The sequence below is a fragment of the Periplaneta americana genome, chromosome 10, assembly GCF_040183065.1.
Source record: "Periplaneta americana isolate PAMFEO1 chromosome 10, P.americana_PAMFEO1_priV1, whole genome shotgun sequence".
NCBI classification, from domain to species: Eukaryota; Metazoa; Arthropoda; class Insecta; order Blattodea; family Blattidae; genus Periplaneta; species Periplaneta americana.
Window position 1 is genome coordinate 132,776,640 of NC_091126.1, and position 17,374 is coordinate 132,794,013.

A 17,374-nucleotide genomic window follows, 5' to 3' on the forward strand; every position below is an offset into this window, starting at 1 on the left:
ATTGTGTCTGGGTGGCAGCAAGCACTAAACACTGAGGAGTAAGTCATCAGGTGACCGGCAGTTGGCAGCAAGAGAGTGCACAGGCAGAAGCTGCAGCCATCTTTCTTCCACTCGTCTCTGAGGTGTGCTACAGGCTGGACGTGACACGTGTGTGTGTGTGTGTTTGTGAGCTGTGTATGAAGTGGTGGTCATTGTTGAGTGACATAGTCGAGCAGTAGTAGCAGAGTTGCATTAAATCAAATAAGGCTGAACTCAAAAGGTGTCTAACAATATGATGCATAATTCTGTTTATGAGGAATTTCGCCAGTGTTTTCCTTCCTATGTTTAGTATGCTTATTGTTCGAAACTTAAAGGCATGTAAGCTGTTTTTCTTCCTGTGTTTTACTACAAAAATTAACTTTGATTTTTTCCAGCACCTTAGAAAGCATACTTGCCTCAAGCAACTGTTGTACACTTCCGTTAAGAAGGCTGGAACTATTTGAACGCATGGAGAATTCTTCTGTTCATAATTCCATATGCTCCTGGGGCTTTGTTGTGATCAAAGTTTTCCAAAACTTCTCTCACTTCTTATTGAATGAACTCCAAGTCATCGTCTGTTTCTATGGGTTCACTAGCTATTCTTCTAATATATCTGTGATAATATCATTTGTCTTGTTGTCAACCAGTATTAGGATTAGGTATTCTTAATATGCAGTTTGTTTCTTCTAGATTTGCAGTTAATGAACCATTAGGTTTCTGTAATGTAGTCGTCAATGTACTGTTTCTATTTTTTCCCTAAGGAATTTTGTAAACTTTGCTCCAGTGATTTGTTGACGAAGTTATGCTATAGTATTGTTTCCCCGAGGTTATTTTCTCTCTTTCCAGTCTAGCTTGATATTGCTTTCTCCCATCCGAATACTGACTTCTACTGTGTTCTCTTAGTACCTCGTGAGATTTATTATTATGATGTACCGAAGTACATATGATATTTCCGAGCAGAAATTCTGCATTATCATATGAGGAATGGTGGGTGGAGCGGAGAAAAATTCTCTCTGGTACCGGAATTCGAACCCAGATTTTCAGCTCTATGTGCTTATGCTTTATCCACTAAGCCACACCGGATTGAATCCCTCTCAGTTTAAGTTCCACCTCTCAGTTCTCATTTTGTGGCCAATCCTAGTTCACTGTGTCACAGATGTGTGACAGTGACACAATGTCCAACACACTATGTGCAGAGTTGCACTCATTACGAGTGACTAAGTGATACAACGGAATGAGCACCATCTTAAATCACTAAATGATTATTTTACGTATATCATATTATTATGATGTACTGAAGTACATACGATATTTCCGTGCAGTAATTCTGCATTATCATATTATCCACTAAGCCACACAGGACTCCAGTTCTGATGCCGGATTGAATCCCTCTCAGTTTAAGTTCCACCTCTCAGTTTCCCTTTTGTATATGATAGGTAAGACTCTTTACTTTACATAAAGGAAAATTCATGGAAACAATGTAATTTGATTTTAAAAGTTCAAGGGGGGGGGGGGTTTAACCTGGTAACCCACCCTTGCGTACATTGCTGATCAATATTTACCTCCAGGAGTTTGTTGCACCGTCCTGCAATTTCTTCACTCAATATGTCGATAGTCATATTTCATTATTCTATAAATGAGCTAGAACCATGGAATGTTGTAGATATTTCTCCAGGAAAAAAGGGAAGAATGTCTGTGAAGGTTACTTTTCCCTTCCCAAGGTTGCCATCACCAGCTTACAATAAAGCTGTCAAAATTACAAAATCGAAATATGATTATATGATGCCCTTACTATCTTTCATTCCACCAGTATCTCATCAGTTTTTTTTTTTTTTTTTTTCAAAATTTAGAAGTGGAAAAGTAGGCACTGAAACAGCTTTTGGAGATGCCACTAGCACATTTTTGTTTAGCCAAGATAAATGTAGAGCCATAGTGGTGAAACTCCAAGACTTTGAAATACATGTAATTTCATGATATTATGAGAAGGAAAAAATATAATATGTTTTCTTTATCTTGTCACACATATAGTTTTATCAATATCCTGTTTATATATAGACTTATTAAATTCATAATTATAAATCTGCATTCAACGAATTATTTTATGTATTTAACTTTACCTCAATTTTTCTCAGTTTCAAGAAAATGACACTTGGCCCACTCTCAGCACTTCAATTAATCTATTTCAGATTTTAACCTAAGCACTAGCACTCGCATAGGAATGCTAAACAAGCACCAAATAGACCTAGGAAGTCCAAATCTGAACTGGGTTGCTGCTACCTGGGCTTGATAGTTTTTATAAAGACACTGGAGGTTCTAGAAATACAGGGTGTTTCCGGGCTGGTGTTACACACTTTCAGGGATGATGGGGAAGGGCACATGTATCAATATGAGATAAGGAACCCTGGTCCGGAAATGACTGAGTCGAAAGTTATAAGCAAAAATACTTGTGTGGAAATGGAATTTTAATTTCGCACCACATGCCTTCCTTCCCTTAACCTTTGGAACAGTCGTGGAAAGATGATATGGGCTGGATGTCCCCTACGTGGGTACTTGACCTAAAACAATTGTGAGCCTGTCTACTGTTCCCATTGGCTCATCCGTATTCGAAAATCAGGTCTGCATATTCCTCTCTTGTGTACTCCTCCATTTCACTAGGACTGATCGACTGGACACTGCAACTTGTACACATACAATGCTGTCTACAGACATGTATATCAGGACCGACCATGTCCGTTACACATTATGCTATCTGCATTGCTTTAGTATAGTTTCCTGTCCCCAACCCTCATACAGCACACTGAATGGAATACTGTAAGTAAACAACGTAAACACGTCAGATGAAGACAGTATGTGTAAGATGTACAGATAAATATACATAAATAAGGTGTACAGAGGAATAAAATTATCTCATTTCCACACAACTATTTTTGCTTGTAACTTTCGACTCGGTCATTTCCAGACCAGGGCTCCTTATCTCAAATTGATACATGATCCCTTCCCCATCATTACTGAAAGTTTTTAACACTAGCCCGGAAACACTCTGTATACCGAGCACTCGAGTAGTATGATGTTCCATTCCCCCAGTTCTAGCTGCTGGATCCTCACTCGCCACCGCTTCCTCAGTGCACCCATATAAGTTCGCACTGCTTGCCATATGTTAATTTGTTTCATTTACAATATTATTATTGATTTATTAAATTATTATTGGACAGTTTTGGGAGGCCCGACATTTTTGAGGGGCTGAAGGGACTTGAGCTCCATACAATTGGAGTCTAAGCATTGTACTTATAAATGGTTCAAATTTAGTCAATTTGATATATATATCTCTTGTACAAGATTGATTGCAACTGAGATAACTGAAAGAGTCAGTTTGTTCCGTAGTGTGCACTATTATCAGTGTAGGCCTGCTCTAGAAGTTACTATCCAAATTCTACTGCCACTCCTTCAGACAGCATTAAAGGCAAGCCCCATTCCCACTTCCAAGTGATGGTCTCTAGGCAATGTAACCTATGGTAATAGTGGAAGAGAGAAGATGGGAAAGATGGTTTAGTAGTCACAAACTGGGTCCCTTTGGCTATGGGCCCATAGTGAGACAGAACATCAGGCATATTTGGAGGTATCAAGGTGTCACCCCCAGAAATAATCCACTCAGCAATGGACTGATATTCCATTCTCAGGACATTTCGAAACCTTGAAAAGCAAAGCAGCCAGATTAAAGTATAAAAATACATTTATTAATCATAATTGTCATACAGGTTACCGTAACATCAGTACAATGTGTAGTATAAATTATATTTACAATTGAAAAACAGTATTGTCTACTGACACAATATTTTTTTATTGGTTTAATTTGCTACGTTTTATTAACTGCAATTGTTGTCTATCATCAGAGTGAAATGAAGCAAAATAAGTCCAGGATTCAGCGCCGAAAGTTACCTAGCATTTGCTCTTATTGGGTTGAGGGAAAACCCCAGAAAAACCAGATAACTTGTCCCAGCCAGGATTTGAAGCCTGATCTAGTTATTTTAGAATCAGACATGCTAAACGCCACTCAGCTGTGGATGAGTTACAACAATACAAAGTTAATTACGTAAGTAATACATCTTGATTACACAACTTTTAACATTGTATCACTTCGGAATATGTATGATAAGAACTTTCTTGTGTTAAATTTTAATGTACCTTGTTAACATGTTTCGACCTATTTTGGGTCATCTTCAGAACTGGTCGTTGTTGGTCTTTGTGCCTCTTGTTTCCTGTGAGTGTGCGTTCGTAGTGTAGAGTCAAAGAGTGTATGTGTTTTGAAATTGTTGTGTGTTGAGAATATCGTTGGGGTGTGTTTTCGTGTGTCTGTATATTTCATATTGTTGTAGTGTGTTGAGTTTCTGGCTTTTTGGTTGGATGTGCAGTATTTGCATGTCTGTGTTGATGTCTCTGTAGGTGTGGTTGGCATTTGTGATGTGTTCTGCATATGTGTGGGTGTTTTGTAATTTTGTTATGGCTGTGATGTGTTCTTTGTAACGTGTTAGAAATGATCTGCCTGTCTGTCCTATGTAGAAGTTGTTGCAGGTGTTACATTTGAGTTTCTATACGCCTGTGTGGTTGTATTTGTTTGTTTGTGTTGCTTGTGTGTTGAGATGTTTTGTAGAGTGTTATTTGTTCTGTATGCGATGTTATAATTTAATTTGTTGAATGAGGTTGCAATTTTATGTGTGTTTTTGTTTTCGTATGTTAGTGTGATGTATTTTTTGTGTTCTTGTGTTTGTGTTGTATTCTTCTGTTTTTTGTGGTTTTGTTTTGTCTTACATATTATGTTGTCTATTATGTTGGGGTTGTATCCGTTTTCTTGTGCTACCGGTATGTATTTGATTATGTTTAGTTCTTCATTGTAATCCTGTTGGTTCATTGGTATGTTGAGTAGTCTGTGTACCATTGTTGGGAATGCAGCTTGTTTGTGTTATTAGTATGTGTTACTTACATAAGTAAGTTCAATAATACATAAGATATGCCATTAGTCTTATTTAATTAATGCTTTAAAATATTCCTTGATGTGATACAAACTATTACAATGGCGGAGAAAGATGCAAATCCAGACGTGAATAGCAAAGCACATGGATTGTACAGAGCCAAAGTGCGACATTGCAACTAAACAGCATTCCCCCTCATAGGTGGAGAGAGAACCATTTCCTTGGATGGAGGGGCAAAGCAAAACCATAGATTCCCCAAATAACGGGGTTATGGGGGACATCATTTATTTCCTCCCCCTTTATAGCTTAACCGTGATACAATATATCGAAATATGATGATTTAATAAAGGTATTTTCGAGGATCATGTTTCTTCCAGTCTTACATTTATATCCGTGATGTTTAGGACGTGAACTGTAGGTCTACAATAAATTGTAATAGGACATAACTTAAAACGATCTCCCTTTTCTCTCTCTCTCTCTCTCTCTCTCTCTCTCTCTCTCTCTCTCTCTTATGGAAACACATGCATACATCAATAAAACTACGTAAAAGTTCTAAATTTTATATGAAGCTTACCTTCCTGAAGACATCATATGGAATGTAGACTCTAATTATTTTACTTAATCTTGTCTTTAAATTTACACATTATACTGTAATCACTTTTCTTTTTTCTCCATTATTGTGCAGTATGCTATTATACATCTCCAAGTGGCTGCCTGAACACCTGCAGACTTCTAACACAAGAGTACAGACTGTTACAAAAGAAACATTACAGTACTTCCATTCCTCAAATGAGGTATAGGAATTCTTATACATTCAGAAATTTAAAATAAATATTATAGTTCAGACACATGATCTGAAGGCATTACTTCATTCATTTGAGCACAGAAAATTAATCATAAACAAAACCAAAAAAAAGATCTTTTGAATTGAACATTTTCTAATGTTAATAGAAAGAAAAAGGGTTCAGACAAGTTTGGGGGTGGCATGGCTCCCCATAACTCCGCCTATGTTCCCCCTTCCCTCTTCCAGATGGCAGACCATCAGCTGGATGGTGGGCAGGTGAATGGGAAGGGAGATAGTCGCGGAAGGAATGTTCGAGAACATATCTATGTCCCAATGTAGTGTCCACTTAATGTGTGGCGGCAGAAAGGCGAGTGACGTATCCAGTTCCCTTTGGGTGAGGAATTGTGGGAGCTGATGGAAAGGAGTTCAAAAATGTGTGTTATGGAGCAGTCAACGGTTGCATCTTTCCTTGTGAGAGCTAAAGGTCTAAAAACAAGTTTTTTCAACATATATTATTTTAGATTTATTTAACCTTCTGCTGTTCACATTTCAGAATTTACATAGTTGGGCACTTGGGGCCTTTAAGAACTCCTAACTTTTTTTTACAGGAAATCTTTTTGTTAGTAGTAGTAGTATTTATTCCATATTTATAAACCCTATTTTACATATAGTATATTAGGGTTATAATTTAAACTAATCATAACAAATTGAAACTTACAGACTACCATACAATAAATATGCACTTGTAAGCATATAACATATATAAATTAATTAGATTAAGGCCTTGAAATTACAATCGAAAAACATAGAGAATTTGACATGAATAGACATGTTGCACTTATAGATAATATTAAGGCACTTCAAATCTTTTTGTTAGAATTATCATTATATTGTAGAATTAAGGACAATAAAACACAATCACAAATCACAACTTCTTGCATCAGCTCACAATATTTATTAGACTAATACATATTATTTTCTGGCCACATTTGGGAATTAAATAGATTGGTGTTGTTTTACAAGATATTTTGTGGTTCTATAGGCCTATTATCACTTCATTGTAGTCATGAGGGCATAAATCGCAATCTGCTATAATTATTGTTTGCAGCTCTTTCAACAATTGAATAACCGCCCAGAACAAGGGTGTAACCCTCATTTATAACAAGTTGTCATTTTCGTAAATAATGATTGTTAAAGATGCACTATGTGTAATCTTGTACCCGTAATAAAATCAGCACACATGTCTGATTGTAAACCGTGCTCTAAAAAATAAAAATATGTACAGTAAAATGTGTTTTTACTCATTTTTTTAAGTAATTTCGTATTTCTGGTTACAACCTTTTTTCTGGGCGGCTATTCAACTATTTTACAGTCAAACCAACAATTAAATGGTATTTACATTGTCGTCTTCAGAAGCTCCAAGTGCCCATCAAATGAATTTATAAATTTAAAATAAATTTGTTACAAGAGGAAAAGAAATTTCTCGATTTACAGAAATCAATGTACAAAATCTATAAAACAATGTTTTGGGCGCTGGTAACCCAGATATATATATATATATATATATATATGCCATTCACTACACATTGCAGAACAAATCTGGGGTCTCCAAAGCCCCTTCGTGCCCATCGGAGAGTTAAAACATTTATGTGATTTGACTATACATTGTATAGATATTTAGGTGCCGGAATTTCATTGAAACATTTCTCAGTTACAGAATTCCTATAGCAATTTTTCCTCAACACAACATTTTTTTCAGGTGTAATCATATAATGGCATTGTTTCTCAAACATTTTGATGATGAGGCCTCCCAATTCCTCACATTGCTTTTGTGTGGCCCCCTGGCAAATATTTTAGTGTAAAATATACAGCATAGTCATGTGAAATTTGGCATAGATTTAAAAACTATACTTTAATGTTGTTTGTATTTAACGCAAACTAGTCATAAGTTTAAATTTTCTTAGACAAATTTCTAGAATATCAGTATTATTATTTTGTTCGCTGCCACATAATAATTACTCTTCGGACCACCAGAGGACCACAGCACCTCAGTTGAGAAACATGGAATTTTATAATGACAAATTATCAATATTTTGCTTTACATACTGTCCACAGCGACCAATTACACAACTGCTAGAATGTTTAGATATTTTATAAATAAGAACTTGCAATGAATTTTACTGCCCTTCCCTGTAGCACCAGTATATTTTTTTCAATTTGCATCATTGTCCCAGACAGTTACTCTTTATCACAGATATACTCTGGCAGTAGCGTGCCACACATGGAAGGCAAGGGAAAAAGAATTATTTCCCCTCTTCATAGAGTGAAAAAGAAGTTTATTTCACAAATTATATTTTAATCCTGGGAAATATGAATTCTCTAATCTTAAAATGTCACAAAATTAAAATTTTGTATAATTGCTTCTCTCACATAAAATTGCACTGCATGCGTCTGATAATAATTTGAATTTCTTGGAAACAGCCATACTGTAACTTTTAAAATTTGCATTATGCAAGAGCAGTTTCAGAAGGAAGTGTGATTGCAGCGGTGTTAAGGTAAAATCAATGAATCTTAGAATTTGTGAACCTCAATTTTTAATATGTAGCTTGGTAAAACATTGTATTTCTCTCGATATTTGGATAGCATTTTACCGAATCTGGAATTTTTTGAATAATAATAATGAGTCTATGCTATGAAGTCTTGTGGCTTACTACTCATAAAGAAATAAAAAATTTTAAAATCTATAGTCCGCTATTTAACTCTTGTGAAAAGATTTCAAACTGAGTGTTACGATCTTCTACCTTAACTCTGTCTATTTGTATGCACTATATATTTTTATTTTGCTGCAATGTGTGTACACCCTGACATTCCTTTATATGTCAGTATATATGAACAGAATGACAGACAGATACATAAAATAAATCTTATTAAATTGAGTGCACGTACATTAACACTTGCAATATTAAGCGTAAAAGTAATCAGGTTTATCTACTTGTACTGAAACAGGTACTATTTTATTAAACTCATAACATTAAGTTTTCATAACACAATATCTGTTGAATATAAAGTTTGTTAGTATTAATTTATAATGGTAGAAGGGAAGAGAAGGCCTGATGGCCTTATCTTTACCAGGTTAAATAAATAAATAATTAAATAATATAAATATAATAAAAATAATTAATATCTTGAAAAATACTTAAAATGAAATGATGTCATTTACATCTAAGTTTTGTATGGGCCTATGCATCAGACCCGTGGTAAAAATTTCACGTAATTTGTATACAAAATGCATTATTAGCATATTTCGCCATTTGTCTCCAAAATGAAACCATACAAAGGATGAATTACAACGATGGGTTATTATATACAAATTTTGAGTGGATTGAACAAAGCATTCAGAATGAAAGCGTGAGTTTAACATTCTATAAAAAACCGAATGGGAAAACTCAATAAGTATTTGGGAAGAAATCATTATTATATTTAATTTATAGTGAAAGTAATTATGAATATTTTTTTGCAGAAATGGTACCTGCATTTATTGGAATTTATGAAGCAACAAACGACTGAAAAATTCAAATAAAATATTCATATTTTGAATAGTTAGTTTCAGTTATTTACACGTGCGACAATAACCAAGAGTTCTTCATATTCAGTGACTTGAACAGCAGAATTAATGATAGAGTTGGAATTTTTGGAGAACACGTAGAGAATGATAATGGAAAAGACTGTTACAATTATGTAGAATACCGGTACAAAATTATCAGTGGACAAAGTAGTACTATTAGCACAAAGATATCTATACATTTACTCGAGATCAGCATACAAAAATAATGGGAAATGCATAATTATTGATTATATTGCATAATTATTGATTATATTTTGTTCACAAGAAGAAAAGGACATTGTATAGTAAAGGACGTGAGATTGATGGATTCAGAGTGTGATGCGTATCACTACTCAGTAGTTACACAGATAAATATTCTTGGAAAGTTTGAAAATAAAACACGTGCTTCTTATTTACTTACTTACAAACGGCTTTTAAGGAACCCGCAGGTTCATTGCCGCCCTCACATAAGCCTACCATCAGTCCCTATCCTGTGGAAGATTATTCTAGTCTCTATCATCATATCCCACTTCCTTCAAATCCATTTTAATATTATCCTCCCATCTCGTCTCGGCCCCCCCAAAGGTCTTTTCCCCTCTGGTCTCCCAACTAATACTCTGGATTTCGCCCATACGTGCTACATGCGTTGCCCATCTCAAACGTCTGGATTTAATATTCCTAATTATGTCAGATGAAGAATAAAATGTGTGCAATTCTGCATTGTGTAACTTTCTCCATTCTCCTGTAACTTCACCGCTCTTAGCCACAAATATTTTCCTAAGAACCTTATTCTCAAGTATTCTTAATCTCTATTCCTCTCTCAAAGTGAGAGTCCAAGTGTCACAACCATACAGAACACCCGGTAATATAACTGTTTTATAAATTCTAACTTTCAGATTTTTTGACAGCAGACTAGATGACAAAAGTTTCACAACCGAATAATAACAGGCATTTCCCATATTTATTCTGCGTTTAATTTCCTCCTGAGTGACATTTATATTTGTTACTGCTGCTCCAAGATATTTGAATTTGACACGTGCTTCATGATGTAAAAATTGATGAGTCACGCAACATATTACGATCGACCTGCTTCAAGGAGATATTTTCAGAGGAAAGACTGGAGAGCTAATTTTATTTTATTTATGAATACAAAATCTCTTACTGAAAAATCTGCTAGAGTAGCACTTGGCTTTGAAAGAAATCTAAATAATGAAAAGTTGAATGGATGATTGGGGTAATCGATGATCCCATTAAAATAAGAATGAATGCCTATGAAAATTAGGAGTGCAAGAAAGTGAGGAAAGAGTCTGAAAAGACAGATAGAAAAATAATAGAAAACATTTAGAAGAGAGTCTATTCTGATATCCGTCATATTTTCTGTATATTAGATCACCCAGTTATATAGGTACAGCTATAAGACAAATGAGAACATCTACAAATAGATCACATGAACCAGTTCTAATACCTATGACAACTTGGACACTGTATTTACAGCACCTGTTAATCGAGGACAGTAGACTCTGGAATTCAATGAGGGGAATAAATGTTATTCAATACCACATACACCTCATTAAGAAAGCATATAAACACTGGATAGCAGCTGTTAAGTGCGGTGGTTGCTTATCAAATGAGTTTAGTACATTTTAATTTCTGAGACAATGATGTGGAATGTCTCCTACCCTATTCAGTTTTTTTATCTAATCTGTTGTCGAAAATTGGAATATATATTTTCTACTCATTTGAATTCAGACTGGGAACATCGTCATCCATTTTGTTAGAACATGACTAATATGTAATCACTAAAGTTCACGATGGTGCGGATAACATGATGAGAAAATTACCTGACGGATGCATTTATAGGTAGTGTGGGAAGACTCAATGTTCGTCTTAATAGAAATGACCATTTATTGGTAGGAGAAGAAGGTACAGACTTGGAAATTTTGCAGTTGTACAATAAAAGCAGTATATCAGTTTAAATACATGGGCTCAATTATCTGCAAATAAGGAAATAGTGAAGAAAATGGACAAAAATTTATACCTGCTCAATTTGCAAAATGGTTCTTTTGGTCAGTATTTTCTTTCGTAAAATGACTTAATTATATATATATATATATATATATATATATATATATATATATATATATTTATTCCGAAATGAGACTGTATATATGGAACTTAACCACATAATCAAATATAAGCAAGTGGTACCGGTAACAGGAATGAACTTTAGTACAGTACTTGATTTTTTGCTTTTCGCTTTGTTAGAATTTAGTGTGGCTTTATTGCTCTGTACTATTATATATTTATGAAGCAATTGTAGTGACATTTTTACCACAAACTTGTCCTCCAGTTTCAGGGTTCCACGACAGACTATTCCCTAGTTGGATAAAAATATACATGGGTCGTACCACACTCAAAGAAGTACCGGTATTACCAATCGTAAATTTAGGCAAAGAAATGGTTGCAAACGCCAAATGGAATCTCCTTTGTACAAAGTCTAAAGAGAAAGTTTGAGAAAACCAGTGTGTCCAGATATAAGTTACTTTTTTTTTAAGGACTTTCCTTTAAATGTAACGAAATGCATATCAGTTTCACTTAATATAATTACTTTTGTTTCGATATATATTTTAACTCCAATACCAAGGTATCTATGCCCTAATTACTTAGATTTGATATTAATTAATTTTGTTTATACCTTTTTAATGATTAAATTAAATCTATTTCTTTTACTCCACAGATTTCTAGTTAGATTTGTCCTAACAACAGTGTCATTTTCAAAGTGGATTGTTTTCCTCTTTCAAAGATAGGATAATGATGATCAAATTGGAAAATGAAGCAGACCAGGAAAGAAGTGCACTCTAGTTTCATGTGTGTGATGCTCAAAGAATTTTCAGTGTCTGCAATAATTGGTGTTCAAGAAATTTTCTACCATTCAAGAAATGAAAAGCATAAGAAATATAGAGAAGCTGTAACAGACTTGACAGCAGATTTCAAAATAAAATAATAATTATCAATGTTGTTACTATTTCTGAAGTTTTGTGTGCCTCTGCATTCATCAATTGCAATATACCATACAGGTTTTGTGGTCATTGAACACAGTTGTTTCAGAAAATGTTTTCTGACTGTAAGATTACTTGTGCATTTCACATGCATCATATGAAAATGTTTTACCTGGTTAGATATTATTTAGGGCGAATATATGAAACAGTTTTAAAAGAGAATTTGAAAAGGAAATACTTTTAAATGGGACTAGATGAAAGCAATGCATAAAAAGAGTGAGCTTGTAATAATTGTACGATATTTTGATGATGAAAAACAGGGAAATATAATAGATTTTCTTGCAAGGGTGTACTTACCAGAAGCTAAAGCACTTCCCAAAAAAAAGGAAATGTGATTCCTATTTTACTGATATTTGACATTGATATATCGATGGCCCGAAACCAGACTGTTCCAAGTCAATTTTACTATTTTATTTTTTCAGGAGAGGTATTTTAAGCTCCTGACATTCGAAGCTTCATGAAACAATTTGGAATAGTTTCATAGCAACCTTATGGAAGGAATATTTACAATTTTGTTCGATTCATATATGCAGACACGAAGTGGAATGCAATGAAACACAGATTTCTTTCTTATAAAAAGTTGGACTTAGAACAGTTTGGTTCTCAGCCATTGATATCTCGAATAGTATGTATTACGACTGATACCGAAGGTCCAGAAGTGACTGTAAGAAAAAAGCATACTAACTATGCTATTTTAAGGCAAGAAAATTCCCACTTGTTTGATGTAGATAGATGTTCATTACATCATGTCATAAATGCTGTTAAATTTGTTGTGAGAAAGTAGATTCTTCATTTTTTTAATTTACTGTGGATGTATTCTACTATTTGTCTTTGCAATAGTTTAAGATAAGCTGACTGTGATAAGACTGAGAAACACGTTTGTGCTCCAAACATGTATTCATGTGTACTGTTGAAGACAAATTTTTAACTTTTGCTTGTATTTGCACTATTACAGGAGCAAAATATGCCTTACTTCACTACTGTCGGTGACTCAGGAGAAGACGAGAGCGGACTGAGGGGGAAGGGATGTGAACAGATAACGTACGACAACATGTCAATATTTGTAATGTAGTAAGCGGAAACATTAGGTCTCCTTCTGTTCAACTTAGCTTTAGTTTCCATACGCATTGTTACTCATGTTTCCTGCACGAGTAATAACCTGGCTACTGGGATGCTTATCTGAGCGATATTAATAATAATCAACAGCGATATTCAAGAAGGTCACATTCTTGCCCCTCGTCTTCTCCTGAGTAACGGACAGTAGGTACCTACTTCTTAACCTCTGTATCTTCACATTGATCGAAAGACCTTAAAACCAGTGAGATGTTGCAAATAATTTCTGTATCGAAAAAAGCCTATTTTCATACATTGTTACTTTATGCATGGTGTGTTTAGTATTGTGAATAAATTTAAGTTTTTTTTTTTTTTTTTTTTTTTTTTTTTTTTTTTCCCCCCCCCCCAGAAAGGAGCAACTCTGATTCATCGTCTTATTATTAAATGCCTTTTCTTTTCAGAAAAGACTCTAATCAAAAGAGCTCTGGTAAATGAAGTTGTTGATTATACTCCAGGCTATTAGTTTGAAGCTTTGATATCAGTCAACATTCTGTACTTTTGGAAAAAATGACTATTTGTGTTTTGACAAACAGTGCAATGAAGACTTGAAGAGAAACAAAGAAATAAGTGCTACTCGTACAGTGGAAGAAATTCTATAATGTGTTATGTAATTAAATAGTTTCTGCACTACCTTTTGTTTAAGAACAAAGTGTTAAGAGACTTGCGTGAACTGCTCCCAGATAAAAAGAACAACCTAAAAATTGCTGATTCGCTTACTAACATTGCTAAAAAAACCTCCCTAATGCTCTTCCCCACATAAAGATAGGTGAATTGTCCACAGAGTGAGAATTGTACATGCTGGATAATGTTGATGGCATCATCCGCATTGATGAATATTGGGCAGAAATTTAAATAAAGAATCCTCAGATGTATGTAACTTTTCAGGGCTTGACCATGGCATGATTAATCATATATCATGGCAAAGTGTGATGTCAAGCGAAGTTTTTCAGTCGACCAGTGGCGATTTCTCTTAAGGAGCACAGGAGCAGTGAACCACCTCTTCAAATAACATATGTTTTTAAAGTTATATCAATGAGCTGCAGTAGACTATGTGAGCGATGTAATTCTTTATTATAATACTGTGTAAAAATAACACTGCACGTGTACTGGTCTTGTTGACGCCTGGGAATTATGTTTACCGCTCGACACTTGCGGCACACTGTTCCATTGGAGCATGCGCAGTAATGCTGTTTAACTGGCAGGCTTTGGAGCATGGTAGGGAGGCAATACAATGTGCATAAGAGGGGTTAGGAGCACTTTCAGATGTGTTCTCAAGCTGTCTGCAGTAGTCGTTAGATCATTACATCACAAATGTTACAATGAATAGTGTGCAAAATCTTTGAAATATGTAATTTTCTGTAAGACCTTTACACGAAAAGATCAAAATAAAGAAGATGGGTACATCTACACATGAATTAAAATTACAAGTGACGAAGCATAGTAATAGAGAAGAGAAAAGAAAATTGAACATTCGGACTTACAAAAAAGCAATATGCGGCTACAATATAAAAGACGCTGTATTTTGTTTTGCTTGCCAATTGTTCGACGGCGATAATTTATTGACAAAAACAAGTACGTTTTATGAATTTTATTTATTTTTCTGTTTGAATTTAGGACTGTGCGTAGTAACTAATTAATTTTGATTATCGTTCTGCAGGTATGATTGATTTGAATCACATGAATGAAAGAATTAAAAAACACGATTCTTCAGCTGCACACATCAACAATAATGTTAAAGTAGCAGTATTGGTTCAAACAAACATACAGACACAATTGGATTTAATATTGGATTGTTGAACTTCACAATGATAAAGTTACCAAGAACAGATATGTGTGTGCGGTTTTGTGGAGCTTTTGAGTTGGCTTTAAGAGGTCACGATGACGGAGACTCATCTTTAAACGCTAGTATTTTTCTTGACCTCATCAATTTAAAAGTTCTGAATTAGACGCACTCTTAAGGAACATTTGGAAAGAGCAAAAGTGTTTAAGGACACATCAAACACTATACAGAACGAAGTCCTTCAAGCCATTTTGCGTGTATGCCATGATGAGATTTCAAAGAAATAAAGAATGCTGTTGACTTTTTAGCATTTAAGGCTGATGATGAACTTTGTTATAAAACGCAATATAGCTAAAACAATATTATTTACGGTGTGTTGCAATAGAATTTCAACATTTTACTTTGCTATTAATGGACCTACATAGGAAACTAAATTAACTGCAATTTCTTGACTAACAAAATTATGTAACTCTATACCTATATAACATATGTTAATAGTTATGGAGTAGTTAGTACAAATAATGATAATGATAATAATAATAATAATAATAATAATAATGATAATAATAATAGGGTGTAATAATAATAATATGATAATCATAATAAATATTTGTGCACCACCAGGATTATTTATCACCACACGTCACTGCAGTCGACTGAGACATTTTGATATGTAAAATAACTGCACTTCATGGTAAAATTGTGACATCTTCGAAAAGAGTTACTGGTGAGTCTCATATGAAGAGGGCAAAAAATATATGTAATGAAGTCGAAGATACTCCATTTCTTAAAAGAATAATTGTGCGTCACCAAGAAATGTATGCTGAACATCTAGCTGAAGAAAAATATAAGCGACTGGAATAATAAGAAGAAAAAAGTAGGAAAGAAGAAACAAGCCATAAATATAAAAATGACACCTCTACAAAATCAAGCTGAGTAATTAAGAAAGAAAACATCAAGTAAAAGAGCGAGAAAAGAAAGCAGAGGAAAAGAGAGCTAAAGAAAGTGTCAACGAAAAATTGTCAAGGATGTAATGGCCAAGTACAAGAAAAACTAAATGAGGCTGATAACTGGGAAAAAGAAGCTGAAAAGGAGACCAAGAAAATATAGACAGATGAAGCCAAGGCTAAAAATGTGTCTTACCCTCTTTTATTTTTGTAAAGAAAAACATTGAGGATGAAGTATCATTTGGAGAAAAATGCATGAGAGATGATAATGAATGTTACATAGAAATTTTGATTTATATATTTGATATATAGCAGTGTTTGTGAAGTTGTAACTTTTAAAAGGTATTTGCTTAGCTTTCAATTTTAAACAACTTGCATGTTATATTGTACATTGTTTTTCATAATAGTAGGCCTATGTGAATGTAGGCCTAATGTATAATTTTTAATGAAGAGGGAAAGTTTTGCATTAGAAACGATGTCAGTTGAAATTCTTTAATAAAGTGTATTCAGTTTGTATTTTGTGTATCTATATCGATATTATGTTATCTTAAGTACAATCATTGGTTGTAGAAATTATTTTTAGATGTAAAATTTAATTAGAATTAAGACGATGGGAGGAACAGAATGGCTATAAGGGTTGAAGTGGAGGAGATAGAAATGAGAGGATTTTTTTCTTTCTTCTTGACATTTTAAGAACATATTTAAGCTGAAAGGAGGTACCTAAAGTCCATTAACAAAATCTTCACTATCATATTCCCAATTGGACTCCATGCCTGTACTTTTCTACAGAAGAGGTATAGGTGAACCACCGATCATTTTCAGATATCCTCTATTTTTAACATTTGCAGCTGGACACACTGCTAAGTGAAGAAAGATTAGTGATAGGCATTTATATATAGGTACATATTGTAACAACCCTTAAGTAGTCGCGTGAAACAAATGGACACAGGTAGTTGCGTGGGGTTTGTTTTGACTCCCAAACAAGATCGAAAAACTTAAGGCCTTTAATGACTTTTTTGTAAATCACTTTACTCATAGTATTAGTTTATAAGTGTGTTAAACATTTCTACTTTAAAAAACCACAAAAGTTTGAGTGGAATTA

General features: G+C 34.2%; 1 long non-coding RNA gene across 1 annotated transcript in view; it reads left to right on the forward strand.

Moving 5' to 3' along the window:
- Nucleotides 1–16,825, forward strand: part of LOC138708035 (uncharacterized) — an 84,956-nt gene extending 68,131 nt beyond the window's left edge. Inside the window, exon 5 of the long non-coding RNA XR_011334548.1 lies at nt 13,947–16,825. This is a non-coding gene — a long non-coding RNA (uncharacterized lncRNA). The remainder of the gene's footprint in view (nt 1–13,946) is intronic.
- The last annotated feature ends 549 nt before the right edge of the window (nt 16,826–17,374 follow it).